Consider the following 17,075-nt stretch of genomic DNA (forward strand, 5'->3'; position numbering starts at 1 on the left):
TTGAAGTGGCTCAGATGGACTTAGATTGGCAACATAAAGGTGAATTATTTTTGGCCCGGTGGGCCCATGACACTTCAAGCCATCAGGGCAGAGATGCAACATATAGATGGGCTCGTGATCGAGGGGTGGACTTAACAATGGACACTATTTCCCAGGTTATTAATGAGTGTGAAACATGTGCTGCAATTAAACAAGCCAAGCGGTTAAAGCCTCTTTGGTATGGAGGACGATGGTTGAAGTATAAATATGGGGAGGCCTGGCAGATTGACTATATCACACTGCCGACATCCCGCCAAGGCAAGTGCCATGTGCATACCATGGTGGAAGCAACTACCAGGTGGCTTGAAACATACGCTGTGCCTCATTCCACTGCGCAGAACACTGTCCTGGGCCTTGAGAAACAGATTTTGTGGCGACACGGCACCCCAGAGAGAATTGAGTCAGACAATGGGACTCATTTCCGGAATAACCTTATAGACACTTGGGCGAAAGTACATGGCATTGAGTGGGTATATCGCATCCCCTACCACGCACCAGCCTCTGGGAAAATCGAACGGTACAATGGGCTGTTAAAAACTACACTGAGGGGGAACTTTCAAGCATTGGGATACACACTTACCAAAGGCCACCTGGTTGGTCAACACCAGAGGATCTGCTAACAGGGCCGGCCCAGCCCAGTCAGAACTTTTACATATTGTAGAGGGGGACAAAGTTCCCGTGGTGCATATGAAGAATTTGCTGGGGAAGACAGTCTGGGTTATTCCTGCTTCAGGTAAAGGCAAACCCACTTGTGGGATTGCTTTTGATCAGGGACCTGGATATACTTGGTGGGTAATGCGGGAAGATGGGGAAGTCCAACGTATACCTCAAGGGGATTTGATTTTAGGGGAAAACAGCCAGTGAACTCAATTGTATGCTGCTGCCTGCTGTGTAATACTTTTATAGCCCATCAACTAGATGTCTCCAGGTCACCAGCGACTAGCCCTGACTTCCCTCCAACCATCATCCCAACAGAGAATGAACTTTGATGAGTTCCGCAGTAAAGGAACAACCAGCATCAGCAGGCAACGATCCAATACAGCACACAGCCTTTCCTGTCCTGAAAGATTTTTACAAGAGATGGAACCTGACATCATGGACCGAATGGACTCGGCAGCATTATAGGGATTGGTCCATGCACTAAGAAAATGATCTCTTTCTCTTGGTCTGTGTGTATATGGATGTATATATGTGGGAGAGCGATGGTGTATTGAAAATGTGGGATCTGAGCATGACGTGAATGGTATGGAGTAAGGGGTGGATAACGTCCTGGGTTCAGCAGTAGCACTCATGTTTCTCCTTCGTGGTAGCTGGTTCAGTGCTGTGTTTTGACTTCCCGCCTGGGAACAGTGCTGGTGATACCGATGTTTTCGGTTGTTGCTAAGTGATGTTTACCCTGACCAAGGAGTTTGTGAGGCTCATGCTCTGCCAGGGAGGAGGGGAAGCCGTGAGGAAGCAGAGACGGGGCGCCTGACCCAGGCTAGCCAAGGAGGTATTCCATACCACAGCACGTCATGCCCGGGGCGGGGGGTAACTGGGAGTTACCCGGAAGGACATGGGCTTCCGGGTCGGACTCGTTTCTTGGCTGGTGGTAACAGTCAAATCACAGTTCTTTCCCAAACTCCACTTCTTTGGTGAAACCATTAAAGCCTAACATTTCCTGTATTTATTTTTCTTATTCCATCAAACCACACACATGTAAAGACAGCAAGACCTCTGATAGGGTTTCCGCAACACAGCATAGTTTAAAAAGTCAGTTGCAAGGAATAAATGCATACATCAAAGAGAAGAAAAATCAAATAAAATAAAATTTAGTCCTTACCTCAAACTCCCAGCCTTCTCCAGTGACATAAGCCACCTTTCAAGTGTTCCATTTGTAAAGGAGAACAAAGTATTCAAATTACATTAAAGTAAGATTTTTGGTAGACTTCACCAGGACAAATCTTGGAAACAGATTAATGCAAACAGTCTCAATCTAAAAAGTTTTCCCTCCAGTCCCACCTGATTGTGATAAAACCTCAGTCATGAGGTTTTAATGATGAAATGGTATCTGGCACAGGATGCTTCTGACTACAGAGAAATAAACCTTACCTTAATATGATCCTCACACCCCCTTCCATTCTTATTACAGAAAGGTTTTCTGGCTTCAATTTCAAGTTCAATACTTCATTTCCTCTGGCACCAGAATGAGAAAACTAAGCATGTAAACTGTTACATTACACTGCTTAAGTGTCCTACTGCAAGAGAAATATGTATCATTCATGTTTCTGGCTTACCAGCACGTGTATAAAAAAAATAAATAAAAAATCACACCACTAACAATGTACATATGCTTACCTAAATCTAGAAGAAAAAGTAATAAGAGATTATTTATCAGAGAATGATGCCCCATAAAAATACATTAAAACAAAGCATAAGTTACTTTGAAAAGCCAGTACATATCGTAAGCATCTCTTATTCATTGTAATATAAAGAAGTATACATCATTCCATTAAGTACAACTCAAATTGTACAGTAACAAAAAAGATAAATTCAGATGTCCATGAACATATCAGGGTTCATTACATTTTGCTCTGCTGGTATTGCACGTGGAATGGTTTTGAAGTAAAGCACAATAAAACCAAAGTTATTTAGTGCTTCTACAGCAGATATCTTTTAAACACATGCTACATGACATAAAAGTACTTCTATCTTATATATATACACACAGGGAGGGAGAAAGAAAAAAGCATACATTGAAATCTAAATCCTCTAGCGTATATATTGAAACAAGATACAAGTAAAGATGTAAACAACTTGCATACACAAACTACAGCAAAATCTTTAATACAGTTTGAGAACTATTATGCTTAAATAAAAAAATATAGTACTCAGGTTTATGTGCCATTTTTGTCCTGTAGAGATGAACAGTTTGGGGCGGGGGGCAGGGAGTTATGAGAGAGCAGGGAGGACTTTCCTGCTTTTGGGAAGTTTTTTTGCCTTACGGACTGGCAGCATTACATTGGTAAGACAAATATGGCTTTTGCGAAACAATGTCTAATAAAACATGAGAAAGCACAATTGCATTTGGGGTCCAGCATCCTGGTATTTTCCAGTCAAGAAAAAAAATAAAAAAATAAAACCCAAAACATCACAAAAAAGCCACACAAAAAACAAACAAACAAAAAATATCATTATCTACGCTTTGAACTGGGAAAGCTACACATTCCAAAAGACATTTCTGAAGACATTTCAACTCTACAAAAAACAGACATTTTGTCAAGTGTAAACTCTTAAAAAACTACACATAAAAGAATCTGACTCAAAGCTTCACTTTCCACTTCAAATGGTACTGAACAGGTTTCTCCCACAGCTGCAATAGCTGAAGTGCTATTAGATTATCTTCAAAATTAATTAGATTCCAGGAGTGAGTTTGATTTAAAAAAAAAAAAAATACAAGCACACAAGAAAGTAAATTAACTACATAATTTTTTGAGTCACTTTATCTTTAGCACAGGTTTACGCCATTTTTCAAATTAAACACAGAACATGTGCCACTCTACATTCCAACATATTATGCCAAAAAGGTATGTTTACTGCTGCCTGGGTAGCAAGGGAAGACTTCTTATTTGCAAAAGGCACAGTGCTTAGTGCGATATTCTTTCCCCATCCCCTAAAGAGTATTTAGTTAGACCAGGAACAGTTCTACATAGTGGCATCCCAGAAGCTGTCTATTTTTTCTCAGCCACTGCTTTCAGAGCTAGATCCAAGCTTGGAGAAGTCACAAGTCTCTCTCCACTGGGCTGGCCGCTAAAGTTGTAAAGCACGAGGATGGAATCTGTGTGGAACTGCAGTGGTACAAGAAGAAAAAAAGAAAAACAAAAACCCCCAACCCACCCACCCCCCACCCCTCCCCCCCAAAAAAAAACAAAAACAAAAAAAAACAAACAACCAAGCAACCAAAAAAAAAAAAACAACACAACAACTTACTTAAGACCAGAGACCACACCTGGAAATGCAGTTGTTAATGCTGTGCATCTGGTTCACTCCACTGCTGTGTCTATGGCAAAAAAAGACTGCAGATGTGAGAGTGGGAAGGAACGGAAGACAAAAAGAATTCTGCTTTTAGTTTGGCAAACAGCAGCAGCTCTTATTCTGCTAGTGTGCTGAGCACAATAACGTAGACATAATTCCATACAAAGATTTTGTTAGAGAAGTAATTCAGATTAAAGGTTGAGAAGAAAAGAAAGACTTAGATGTTAATAAAGGGTAAATGGATAAAGAAAAATTCTTGTATCGTGTAGACTACTGGCCAAGTGACAAAGGCTATAAGGCATGTGAATACTCAAAAAAAAAAAAAAAAAAGCAGCTGTACAAGAGCTCTGAACTTTACAGGTATAGAGTACAAGAGATTGTTCAATAAAACTAAATGAGATTATTTAGTATTTGGAGTTGATTTACTTTGGAGTGCATTTGCCCTCATGACTTCTTAAAAGACAGTTCCAAAATGCTGAGTTTAAAGCAGCCATCTGTCTGCCCTATGGTACCTCAGCTATTTCTCACAAGATGCTGCAAGTCCTTCCAAGCTAAGTTTAGAAGCCTTATTTGCTGGATAGAAAGGGATCTCAGTGAAGTTTCAAAACCAAAGGTTGAAGGATCAGAAGCTCAGCATACAAGATTCATTTGTTGGAGAAATCAGCACCAAAACATATACTGAAAAACCAACCAGTTTTATGAGTAATAACCCAAATCAAGCTAAGTTTGTGTGACATATGTCCTCATGGGTTTATAAAAGGTTATAAAAAAAAAAAAAATCTAAGGGTTTAACTTTTTGTAGAATATGTGCATGCCTGGTATGCTGCAAAGAAATATCAGACTTCTCAGTTGTTACCAGTTTCTGATCAGCTTTACATTCAAACACATGAAAATAAATCAAGTACATGCCAGAACTTCACTCACTCAAATACTTAGCGGGCAGTAAAAGTATTCTTCAGATATAAGCAACAGTATACTTTAGAAACTAAAAGCAGGTATAAGACAGTACAGACTTCCTATCATTTCTTCTCACAGAACCAAAGTTAGTCAAAAAGTAGCATGCAGAAAGAAATTCAAAGACAAATAAAAAACACCATGCCTGAAGCCCAGTTCAGTGAACCTTGTGAACCTTGTGTCCTGCGTTCAGCAGTAGCAGTCATGTTTCTCCTCCTTGGTACCTGGTGCAGTGCAGTGTTTTGACTTTCGGCCTGGGAACAGAGCTGATAGCGATGTTTTGGTTTGGCCAAGGACTTTGTGAGCCTTATGCTGGCACACATACAGAGTGTGTTTTACCCACAACCATTTTGTCTGATCTCAAAAGTTAAGCAGAGTCAGGTTTGGGTCTTGTCTGAGGTTAGACGACGATGCAGGGGGACCAAGAGATTTTCCCCAAGGCTGGACAGTCATGAGTGGCAGGGTGTGTGGGACAGTATGGGCAAGTATCTAGTCCACTGGGCCCCTCCAGTGCTTTGGAAGCATCAGAGATGGAAGGCAGCTGTATGGAGACCCCAGCAACAAGCTGCAGAAACTGCCGAAGGGGACAGGGAATTATTTTGAGCCTGGTGGGCCCATGGCACTTCAGGCCATCAGAGCAGAGATGCAACACAGAGATGGACTCATGATCGAGGGGTGGACTTAGCAATGGACACTATTGCCCAGGTTATTCACAAGTGTGAACACTGCACACAGTCTCTCCTGCTCTGGAAGACTGTTACAAGAGATGGAGCCTGACATCATGGACCAGATGGACTCAGAAGCTTTATAGCTACTGGTCCATGCACTTAGATAAGAGTGATGGTATATTGAAAATGTGGGATCTGAGCATGACGTGAATGGTATGGAATAAGGGGTGGATAATGTCCTGGGTTCAGCAGTAGCAGTCATGTTTCTCCTCCTTGGTACCCGGTGCAGTGCAGTGTTTTGACTTTCGGCCTGGGAACAGAGCTGATAGCAATGTTTTGGTTTGGCCAAGGACTTTGTGAGCCTTATGCTCTGCCAGGGAGGAGGTGGAAGCCAGGAGGAAGCAGAGACAGGACACCTGACCCAAGCTAGCCAAAGAGGTATTCCATACCACATCATGTCATGCCCGGGATGTAACTGGGAGTTAGCCGGAAGGGCTGGGAGACTGCAGGGTTGGAGGAGGTATGGGTCGGTGCTTGGTCGGGCTTGGGGGGTGAGTTATCGGTTGGCTGGTGGTGAGGTGTTGTATTCTCTTCCCTTGTTATTTCCTTTATCATTATTATTACTGGTGGTAGCAGTAGTGATTTGTGTTATACCTTAGCTACTAAACTGTTCTTATCTCAACCCGTGGGAGTTGCATTCTTTTCGATTCTCCTCTCCATCCCTCCGAGAGTAGGGAGAGGGAAAGAAGGGGAGGGAGTGAGTGAACAAGTTACCTGACTGGGTTTAAACCATGACACCTTGGTTTATTTCAGAATAACACTGTGCAAATGAGAAAGTTGTACACAGTTTGGGTTGAGCCACAAATATGAGCTAAAATATGGCCTGCTCTTAAACATCTTTTTGCTATTAATCCATATGGGATCAAGTAATTTACCATCAGTCCTGAATGCAAGTTTAATATTGCAGTTCAAAGTCAGATGAAAACATACATAGAACACAGTCAGACCTATGAGCAGAGAGGAGAGCTTTAACAAGTAGTTTAAATAGCAGCACTGGTGTAATACCAATGTCAGGATTTGGAAATTCACATTATAAGAGTTGCATAGAAAGTTAGTAGAGAAGCCTACATGTTCTGCAAGCAGCATAATTAAAAAAGTAAAATAAAACCCTGTGTGATACTGCTGAGGACTGCTTAGAATTCAGGATGAGCTACTCCATGAATTATTTTCTAGTCAAAGATTGTTTTCCATCTCATACAGTTTAGAACCCTATTGCTGATCTGGTTTTCCAGTTACTCTGGGTAAAACAAGAGAGCCAAACAGATTGTGTAAGGTCACATAAATATAGAAAAATCTCAGAGTAATAATGGTTGTTCTTCTGTACTCCACCAGACCATGCAGCTTCTGTATGTTCTCCCTAGCAGATCTAACAGTATCATGAGAAAACAACTCATTTGAAAACAGAGGTGATGGTGATTATGTGAAGATAATTCTATCAAGGCCCAGTATGTGACTGCCATTTGTACTAAGTGTTTTGTGTGGGTTTGAGGGAGGGGGAAAAAAAAAAAAAAGTAATGCAGGGAAGTTTACCATTAGCATATTTAGTTAGCTGCATTAGAAAGCCACTATACCAAAGAAACATGTCCTAAAAAAAGGAAAAAAAAAAGTAACAATTCACATTGCATCAGAGAGAAACAAAGAAATTAATCTCTAGACAGCTATATGATACAGGAAAGAGAAAGCCAGAGGTTTGGGGTTTTTTTGCACACACATTTGTGTGTGCTTTGTAGCCATATCAAGAAAAAGAAATCATCCTCTGCTATGCTAAAAATAAAATGTTGGACTGAAATCTTCACATGAGAATCAAGTGCTAATAAATCTTTCTGGAAGTTTAAACACACCATCTGCACAGAACCAGGCAATCACACCACCTCCACCACTGCTATCCCATCGGCTACAGATCACAATTGGCCTATTTACTCAGGTTAGTTGATTATTTTTTTTTTTTTTAACAGGACGACAGCAGAAAGATTAAAGCAAAGATTCCAATACAAGCTAAGAAGGGGAATAAACCATAAGCCAAAATAACTGTATCCCCAAGCTCTTCTTTCCCTTCCCATTCAACGCTGGAGACCCAGCTTCTGCCAGACACACCTTCTTCAGAAGTTAGAGTTACAAACAGACCCATTCTTACGGTGCTTGTAACACAGTCCTTGCTTGATTGCTCAGCTGAATAAGGCCATTGTAGTCATCAGGTGCATACTACAGTACAAGTGTGATATACAATAATCAGCAAGAGAAGGAACAGTTCTGGTACAACATGCCACACAGACCATTTGCAACCATAATTAAGAGCATCAGCTATAATAACTGGCAGGAGAAAGTGAATTTGACAGACATTATTTTTATGCAAGATAAAAACCCCCACAGCAATTGAATTACTAGTTGTAGAAATAGATTTAAAGTAAATTTATACAGGGAATATTCTAAACTGTGTATCTGAACTGTTCCTTATCAAAGGAGGAAAATAGTTCAGACAACAAAGTGCTCCTTTTTCCCTTCAGTTTGCAGAATCATGCTTCCAGTAATGACTCTCACTGGGACAGATGAGCAGCATGTGAACTGAAGTGGGGCATTAGGAGTGTACGGATCTCATTCATATCTTTCATGCAATCACGGAAATAAACTGCAGCATTCCTAAGGTAGAGCAATAAACACTCTAGCCGCATATAATACTTGCATTACATAGACTACACCAGCATAGTTAAAGAAAATCCCAGCATGAATGCACTTTAAGATAAAACAGCATTTATACTAATATAGTATATTTCCACATAGGAAAAAGAAATAAACTATATACTGTAACTGCATTATGACAGATTTGTAGCAGAATATTAAGATATAGTGACTGCACAGTAGATCAGATCTAAAATATTTGAGATCCTGAATCTGAACAGTAATCATGCATACTGCAGGGCCTGGTACAAATATGAAATCTATAGCCAGAACATAGATCTTGGGGAATACAAAACATTGGCTTTTTTTTTTAATCTTAATCTTTCCAAATTACATATCCTGGAAAGGGACTGAACATTACTGTATATGCTACAAAGACTACTGGAGTGGCTCCCATAATCCAGAAGACAAAATGTTTAGCATAACCCAAGTTATAGAATATCCTTTCAGTGGCAAGAAGAGCTTCCCAACTCCCCCAAAATGGCTATTTCGCACTAATGTTTTAGAGGATCACCAAATGCACAGTGTAGACATGCTATGTAGACAAGAAGTCTCCTGCGATTAAAAAAAAAAAAAAGTATTATATTTGGGCATACCGAACACATTGTATCCATCCAAAGTGAAGTTGAAAAGAAAAAATACCAACCATCACAGTATACACCTTCCACAGAGAAGGATAACCAAGAGCTCAGAGAACATAAAAGAACCTTCCTGAATTTTACTACTGAATTATAGCCACCTTCACATCTAGACCCATGCCATTAAGTAAAAGACAAATATAAGAAATACTTTCTAGACAGTCTCTGCCAGGGCAACCAGACTGTACAAATATTATATTTACCAGTTCCCAGACCTGCCCTTGAAACAAATCTACAGCAGCAACTTCTAATCACAAGAAAGGTAAAACCTTAAAGTAAATAAAACAGAAGTTGTGGAAGAGTAAATTCTTAAAATGTACAGATTTCAAAAAGTAGCACTGCAAACCAAGCTAGGAAATAAGGTGGGGGAATTCTTTTTCCCCGTGAGTGAAACTGAAACTGCCATAACTTGCCTGAGGAAGTACATGATCATGAATACTTCTGATTCTGTCTGCATTTCAGAAACCCATAAGAAAACAAAACACAACATGCAGGACAAAGTGTACAGCCAAGATTAAACCCATGAACTCATTGCTCAAAATGGAAATAGTTTTGCTAGCTTCACCTCCAATGCAAAGGCCAAATTCTGCTTCTACTTAAGATTCATTTCACAAATAACACCTACTGATTTAATGCCCCAGTATAATCAGCTGTAAGTTCACTAAGCTAAATTCTAGTAGCTTGTTTCCTGTATAAATGTTAGTGAGACCCAAGTATGACAATACTGAGATAACATGAAACTTCACATTGCATTTTCAAATACCTACACTTAATTCAAGTAACTAGTAAAAAGTTACCAAATACTGCAATGGTCCCCTTAATTTTAAGTATAATAAAATTAAAAGCAGACCTCATTGTTAGTACCTCCACTACCTTCCTCTTATCCCACTACCATCTCATTCCCACCTTCCTTGCTTCTCTGAAAAACACAGCCTCTTTCCTCAGAGCTGCTGCCTTCTCCCCTCCTTCCTGTGAGCTCACAGCTCTTGGGGGGAGGTTGGACTTCCATTTCAACCTGAAAGATTCTATCATTCTTTGTCACCCAGGGGTTTCCACTTACTGTCAGTAGGTCAGCAGCAGCATTAAAATATAGTAGTCTAGATGATAAAGAGGGGGGACCTATCTCCTACAATGAATGAAGAACACAGAAATAAATTCAAACAATAAAGCAATTTCTCTTTTACCTTTGAAGTAGCCATCAAGTAGTCTAGCTTAGTCTAGTAAGGAAGATAATACAAAATACCACTTAAGACCATCAGAAAAGTCAGCCACAGAGCAAAAGGCATTAAGATATGGTTCTCAGCATATGCTCTGGTGCTATACTGACTTCTTCCAGTGATCAGAGATGGGAGGTAGGATCAAGAAAGATGGAAACTAGGTATGGGATAAGATTGACAGTTAGAATCTAACTTAGGAGATAGAAGCAAAACAGAACATTTGCAAATAGTTACAAAGTAAGATTCTGGGGTCAATGATTAGCTCTACAGCAGGCTGCAAGACTACAAGAAGATAATGCATATATATGGGGAAAAACCCCACAGCTGAATGGAACAGAGATCACATTGAAGAGCAAAGAATGGTGTTTCTTGTTCCCTACGTTCTTCTTCTGTTATCTCCTCTGTGACAGTGGGGACTTTCATAGCTGAAGATATGTCTGTTAATAATGGCAAAATGACATTTCCTGAAGGACATATTGCTTCTTTACAGAATCAGCACCTTACCTTACAAGCATAAGGTAAATATCTTTCTAGGTATTAACATTTGAAATGGCAGAGATATTTTAACTCATGTATATTAAGTAATACTTAATATTCAATAACACAATAGACTATATAAATGACATATTAAAAAACACTAACCCCTCTCCCCTAAAGGAGATGACCATTTCTGACCAACAACTATCTCCAGGACAGTAACATCTCCCTGACAGACTGCTATGTTTACTACAGTGCAAAACCTTTTTAAGATAATTGCCGCAGAAAATATATGGACTCAGTCAGAGATCAATATGATCAGACAAAAGCCATTTATTACAAAGCCTTAACCCCTTAAATACTATTTCTTACATGCACTTACAGTGATTTGGCATATTATGATTGGATACATGTTTTGAAGACCCTTTGCAACTAGCATATAATTGGTTAAGCACAGGTGTGGGAACTTGACCTCCAAAGCTTGCCAACAGTCCACAGTTCTCATTACCTCAGTGAATTCCAGCTTCTTCTTATCTTGCTTGCTTAAGCTTCCTTGGGCCTCTCACGGCCTTCCTGTATCTTTCAGGATTATTCAGAGTTTATGTACCAATTATCCACTCTCCTGTGAGAACACTGCCTCCACATCTCCCCCTTTTTGTTTTATATATGTTTTGGATGACCCTACTTGAGCAGGGGATTTGGGCTAGATTATATCTCTAATATATGCCAACTACAGGCTGCTGGATCTGCCCCTTTTTTCTCCTGTATGGCTCTCTGATAACAGGGGAGGCCATCCTTCACATCAAGGTCTGGTATGGCATGTGTCCCCACCGCTCCACGCCTGCTGGGTTGCAGCCAACAGTGGAGCTAAAGGTTCTTCTTGCTGGCAAACACAGAGGCCAACCCAGTCTTGCCCTTGATTGTGGTAGCAGGCCTTTTGTTAGCCTCAGTCCTTGCACTTTGTTGTCAATGCACAGTTTCACCTGCTTCATCCAGTACCAAGTCGCTACTACAGCAAGGCACACACACATTTACATTAGCACAGTAACTATTACAGGGTGCAGCAGCATGTTGAAGATGCTGATGGCAGCGAGGGACTAGCCAAAGAAATTTCTTACCACTGGAATTCTCCCACCCTCTTAATTTGTTCCATCACCTGCTTTATAACACTACCATTGTATTAAAGTCTTTCTAGCTTTTGCCTTAGCATTTTCTAGCAGCTACTGCAAATTTCCATATGCTAACATCTCTTACAAGTGACAAATCTGTACAAAACAAGGTGCGGTTTCTTATTAGCAACTAGCTAGTAAATACAGGTGGTTTTATACACAAAATCACAACCTCTAATAATAGCTACTTTACAAGCACACATATTCAGGATGTTACTTTTCAGTTGCCTCCAAGTGATGTTTTGCAGTCATTTGTTTTTCTCTTCCTCTATCTCATTCTGCTTGGGGTATTCACGGTCAGCTCCTGTAGCTGAGGCATCAGGTTTTTCCATTCGTCTGTCCAGCTCATGGCAAGGCTTGACAAACTTTGCAGGCAGTCGCCATGGACCTGTAGGCAGGAGGACACAAATATACCCCCTCCCCCAGGTTATCAGTTCTTGAGAAGCAGACAGGTTAAACTGCACATTGTTAACTGTCGAGAAGTTTGCTGCATCATTGCTCTTTTCTTCTTTTTTTTTTTTTTTTTTTAATCCCTGCAAAAGCTGGCCTGCTTGGCAGCAGCTACAGCCGCCTGCCTGCTTCAGCAGCAACCATAAATACCTGCTGGCAGCCGCACTTTTACATTAACTCTTTCATGCCCGAAATGTTAAAAGCTACTCGTTAAAAACTTTTACATGAACCCAACAATACATAAAACACCGATTGCCCTCAATACACACACACACATGTGGGATCCCAGAAGCACACTCCACACAACTACAGTATTTGAAGCACAAAATCCAGACAATCATTACTCCCACTACAGTCCCACGTACAGAACGTGGCACAAGGGCCCTGTGGAGACTAACAGCAAGCCAGCTCCGAGAAGCATCATTGCAGTGCGAGGTGGCAGGCTCATTCTTAGTGGGCGTCCCCACAGAGGCTCTGCCTCCCCCACAGCGCATGAGGCTTGGGCTTTTATACTGACCAAAATGCACACTCATTCCGACACAGGTGGCCAGCCTGTGCTGAAAGAAGTGACCAGCAATATCTATAAAGGTCTCCAAAGGTCGATAGAAACCTGGACATACTTATTTTTACCAATTTCTAGTTCATAAGTATCACAGAGAGACTGTATTAAATGAGTCACAGTATGCCCAACACCCCTGATAAGAACATATGTAAGATCTTCCCACCACCGAAAACACACACAATACCCCTGTATCCCATGTTTGTCTCGCTATAGGTTTGGGTGGGTGGGTGGGGGGTGGTGGATGGTTTGTTTTGGGTTGTTTGTTTGTTTTTTTGTTTGTTTGTTTTGTTTTTTCTTTTTTTTTTTACTTTAACGTAAAATTGTTTGCTCTCTTCACTATAAGAAGGACTGAAAAACATCCATAAAACAGAAGTCCTAAGCTGACATTTCAATTAATTCAGTCACTGACAAGGGGGTTGTCCTGGGGTGGTGCTGGCTCTTTCCAGGGTTTCACCCATTGAGCTGGCACCCACCACAGACCGGAATCTGTAATTACACACATATAACCTTGAACAGTTAATTTTACTTTCACAGGACTTTTCCAAATGCTGGTTTCCAAATCCTTGTACTGGGCCAAAATACCCAGAGTTTTAGTCATATAACCTGAACCAAATGCCTGACCATGTATTATAGCAGGGGGGTCATTAAAGTCTCCTGTCAATTGCACAAAATTCATAACATATACAGCTTTCTGTATCCTTGCTACTGGTGTACATCCTTCTTCCCCCGTTTTTTTGTTTTTCCAACAGTTGTTTCAAAGTTTGATGTGTTTGTTCAATAATAGTTTGTCCTATAGTACCCCCACGATCACCCTGACCTTGTTGTAGAAGGGGTTTAACAGCAGCAGCGAAGGCAGTAGCCATGTATCCAGCCTTTTCCTCTGCTGTGCCCACTTTAGAACATGCATCCATCATATCCTGAAGACCAGCAGATTCTGGCAAAACCTGCAAAATACGCTTACAATCTGGGTTAGCATTTTCCATAGCCAGAGACATAAGCATGGATTCTTTAGCATTAGATGCCAGATAAATATTCTTTTTGATAGCCTCTGTCAATAAATTGCATATATGGCTCAGTAGGTCCCTGTTTTACTGATGTATATGAAGGATTAGGCTTTCCTGCTTCCGGCACAGCTTTCAGAGCAGCTAAAGCCAATTGCTGTGCTTGCTGTAAAACTTCAATTTTCATACAAGCTTGTACTCCATCAGGGTGAAATTGTCCCTTTCCCAATAACATTTCAGATGAAACACTGTGCAAAGGGCGATGAGGATTACACTCTGAATTCTCATCTGCAGCCCTTGCAGCAAGCTCCTCAAACCCACTTTTAAAATGCAGGAGCTGTGAAGGAGTTAATAAAATTGCAGCCACTCTGAGACAATCATTTGGAGTCAGAACATTACTAGAAAAGAAAGCAGAGAACATTTGCTGTGTATATGAGGAAGACAACCCATACTGAGTAATTGCTCCCTTAATTTCTTTCATAGCTTTCCAGTCCATAGGAGTCCAGACAGACTGTCCCTGAGAATTTATAATAACAGGGAATGCAGCGGGAACATCTATCGGTAAAATAGTACCGCCTATGATTGCATCCTGAATGCAGCCTTGCCATCTCATGACACTCGGATTGGCTTTATTAGATGTAGGATTCGGTGGTAACGGCACATCACATGGACTGATCTTATCTGGGTTTTCCGTTTTTTCCCGTTTTTCTGGGGCTTGCTCCCTCTCCTCCCCCAACTTGTCCAGACGGTCCCTCAAGTCCTGCAATTGCTTATCTAAGGATTTCGTCCATTGTCGCCAGTTCCACTCATTTTGCAGCTCCAGTGGGAGCGATGCAAGCGGTGGTTTATGTGGTGGAGGTGGGTATTTATTCGGAGTTACACTCTCCTCCTTAGGAGACTCCCACCCCAGCAAAAATTCTTGGGGACCAAGTTCAGGGGCAGTAGCAGCACGAAAAGGGTTAACATCAGTTTGTTTCATTTCCTCACTAGCCCCTACAGGCTCCCGAGTATCAACTGGAGCTACCGCCGATAAAGGCGTTGTCGACACAGGATAGGGGAAAGGCGCAGGGTCCTCAAACATTCGTACCTTACTGCGTGCCGGTTTTTGACCAGAAGGTTTTATGCCCGAAACAGACGACACTACCATGGCTGTAGCACCGGGTGCTGAATCTAATGTAGGTGCCGAGCCCTGCTGTTGTGAAGGCGAGTCAGAGAGAGCTGTAAAAACGGATTTTGCCGCCTGTTTGCGGCTAGAGTCCCTTTTAGTAGTAACCAGGGGGCAGCAAGAGACTTTGCCTCCTTAAACCCACAAGTAACTTGATCCCACAGGCATGCCCCAATTTTTTTCCAAGTCCCGAGATCAAAAGTTTCATTAACCCCCTGGATCAGCTCTTTTTCTTTACTCCAGAGCAACAATCTTTTTAACAGATTATCGACATATTCTATCCCTCTCACTGAGAGGATGTGCTGGAAGACCTTAAGGATGACCATTTTTTCTTTACTTAATTGATTCCCCATCCTAACCCTCTTCCAGACCCCGTCGGCTGTTACCTTATTTGCACTGCGCAGTGTCTTCCAGGCTCACTAGGCTCCGTTCCGAGGCGTCTACCTCCCGATCCTGGTCCTGCCGGATCGAACCCAGCCGACGTCCCTGCAGCTCCGTGTTTTCCACTTTCTTCGGTGCCACGCGCTTTAATTCTTTCAGCTTCAATATGAAAAATATGGGGGGTCCCTGTTCGGGCGCCAATTGCCGCAGAATATACATGGACTCAGTCAGAGATCAATATGATCAGACAAAAGCTGTTTATTACAAAGCCTTAACCCCTTAAATACTATTTCTACTTGCACTTACAGTGATTTGGCATTGGAAACAGAGACAGACTGGTTAAAAAAAAAAGAGATAGTATATTACACTCTCTCCTTGTAATTGTTGATGTTGTTTTCCTCTTCCTTCAAGCTATTTCTTTCAATAATACCTGCTACCCTGAGAGTAATGTGGGACTGACCTTATCCCTCACAGACTGCACAGATTCAATCAATCAAGTCACTAACCAGCAAAACAGTAACTTCCATTTCATTTTTGTAGTTCTTACAGTGGGCATTCAAAGATCAGTCTAAAACAGGATATGCAAAGTAATCTAGAGAAAAAAAAAAAAACACAAAAAACCCCCATAGCTAAAAACAAAATTAACATTGGAAACTATACTTAGACATGCCCCAAATGGGGGGAAAAGAAAAAAGTAAAAAAATTAAGGAAAACATCACAGGCAAAATGGCCTCTTCAGGAACATAGCTGCAATTCTAGCCTATACTACCAAATAACTGTCACAGAACAGTTCCCAAAGGGAAGAAATCCATCTCTCAGACTTTGGAAAACAAAAGTCTAGATATAGTAAGTCTGGAACATAGGATCTAACTTAAGGATTAGGTAATTGTAATCCTTGGCACAAGCGTCAGGAGAAATACCCTAAAATTGTCTTTGTCACTAAAGTATATATCATCTGTACCTTAAGAGTGCCAATATAAGCACCAGCAGCCACCTGTATGTTTTGAGGAACAGATAGTGAAATACATAATGCATGTTCCCCAAAATAACAGCTTGAAGATGGTGCTACTTAGTCTCTTTCTTCAAGCATGAGAGGCAACAAACAGTAACCACTAATTTACTAGATCTAATCTCACAGATGATTCTGCCACAGAGGCAACATTTCCAGGTGGGGAATAAATTTAGGAATAAAGGAAAACAAACAACACAAGTGCATGGAGAGAGTATATAGTAATATCTATATTGCCAGATAACTTCAAATACCCCTAAGCGGGAATTCATCTTCTACTACACACTCTTTCCCTTCCTTAGTCAGAAGGTGCTGTGCCTGCAGCTGGCACACAGACATGGAGGATCCCTCTCATACTATGAAGCATCAGGTTTCAAAAGGAGCCCATAGGAAGCAAAGAATACTTCTTAGTTCAAACATGCAATTTGGAGGGGGAAAAATAACAACAGCAACAACAACAAAACTCCCAAAAACCACAAACCCCAAACCAAAACCAAACTAATCCCTAAAAAATAAAACAATGAAGCCTGCTGTCCTGATACAAGAGAAAAATGTTGTCCTCTCTTGGAATTTAGCTATCCATCCATTCCCCTTC

General features: G+C 41.1%; 1 pseudogene; it reads right to left on the reverse strand.

Moving 5' to 3' along the window:
* Positions 1-3,561: 3,561 nt before the first annotated feature.
* LOC130610633 (epithelial splicing regulatory protein 2-like) overlaps positions 3,562-17,075 on the reverse strand; it is a 44,502-nt pseudogene continuing 30,988 nt past the window's right edge.

Source organism: Pezoporus wallicus, unplaced genomic scaffold, assembly GCF_028554395.1.
Source record: "Pezoporus wallicus isolate ANWC-B61680 ecotype Strahan unplaced genomic scaffold, APGP_CSIRO_Pwel_v1 contig_8475, whole genome shotgun sequence".
NCBI lineage: Eukaryota > Metazoa > Chordata > Aves > Psittaciformes > Psittacidae > Pezoporus > Pezoporus wallicus.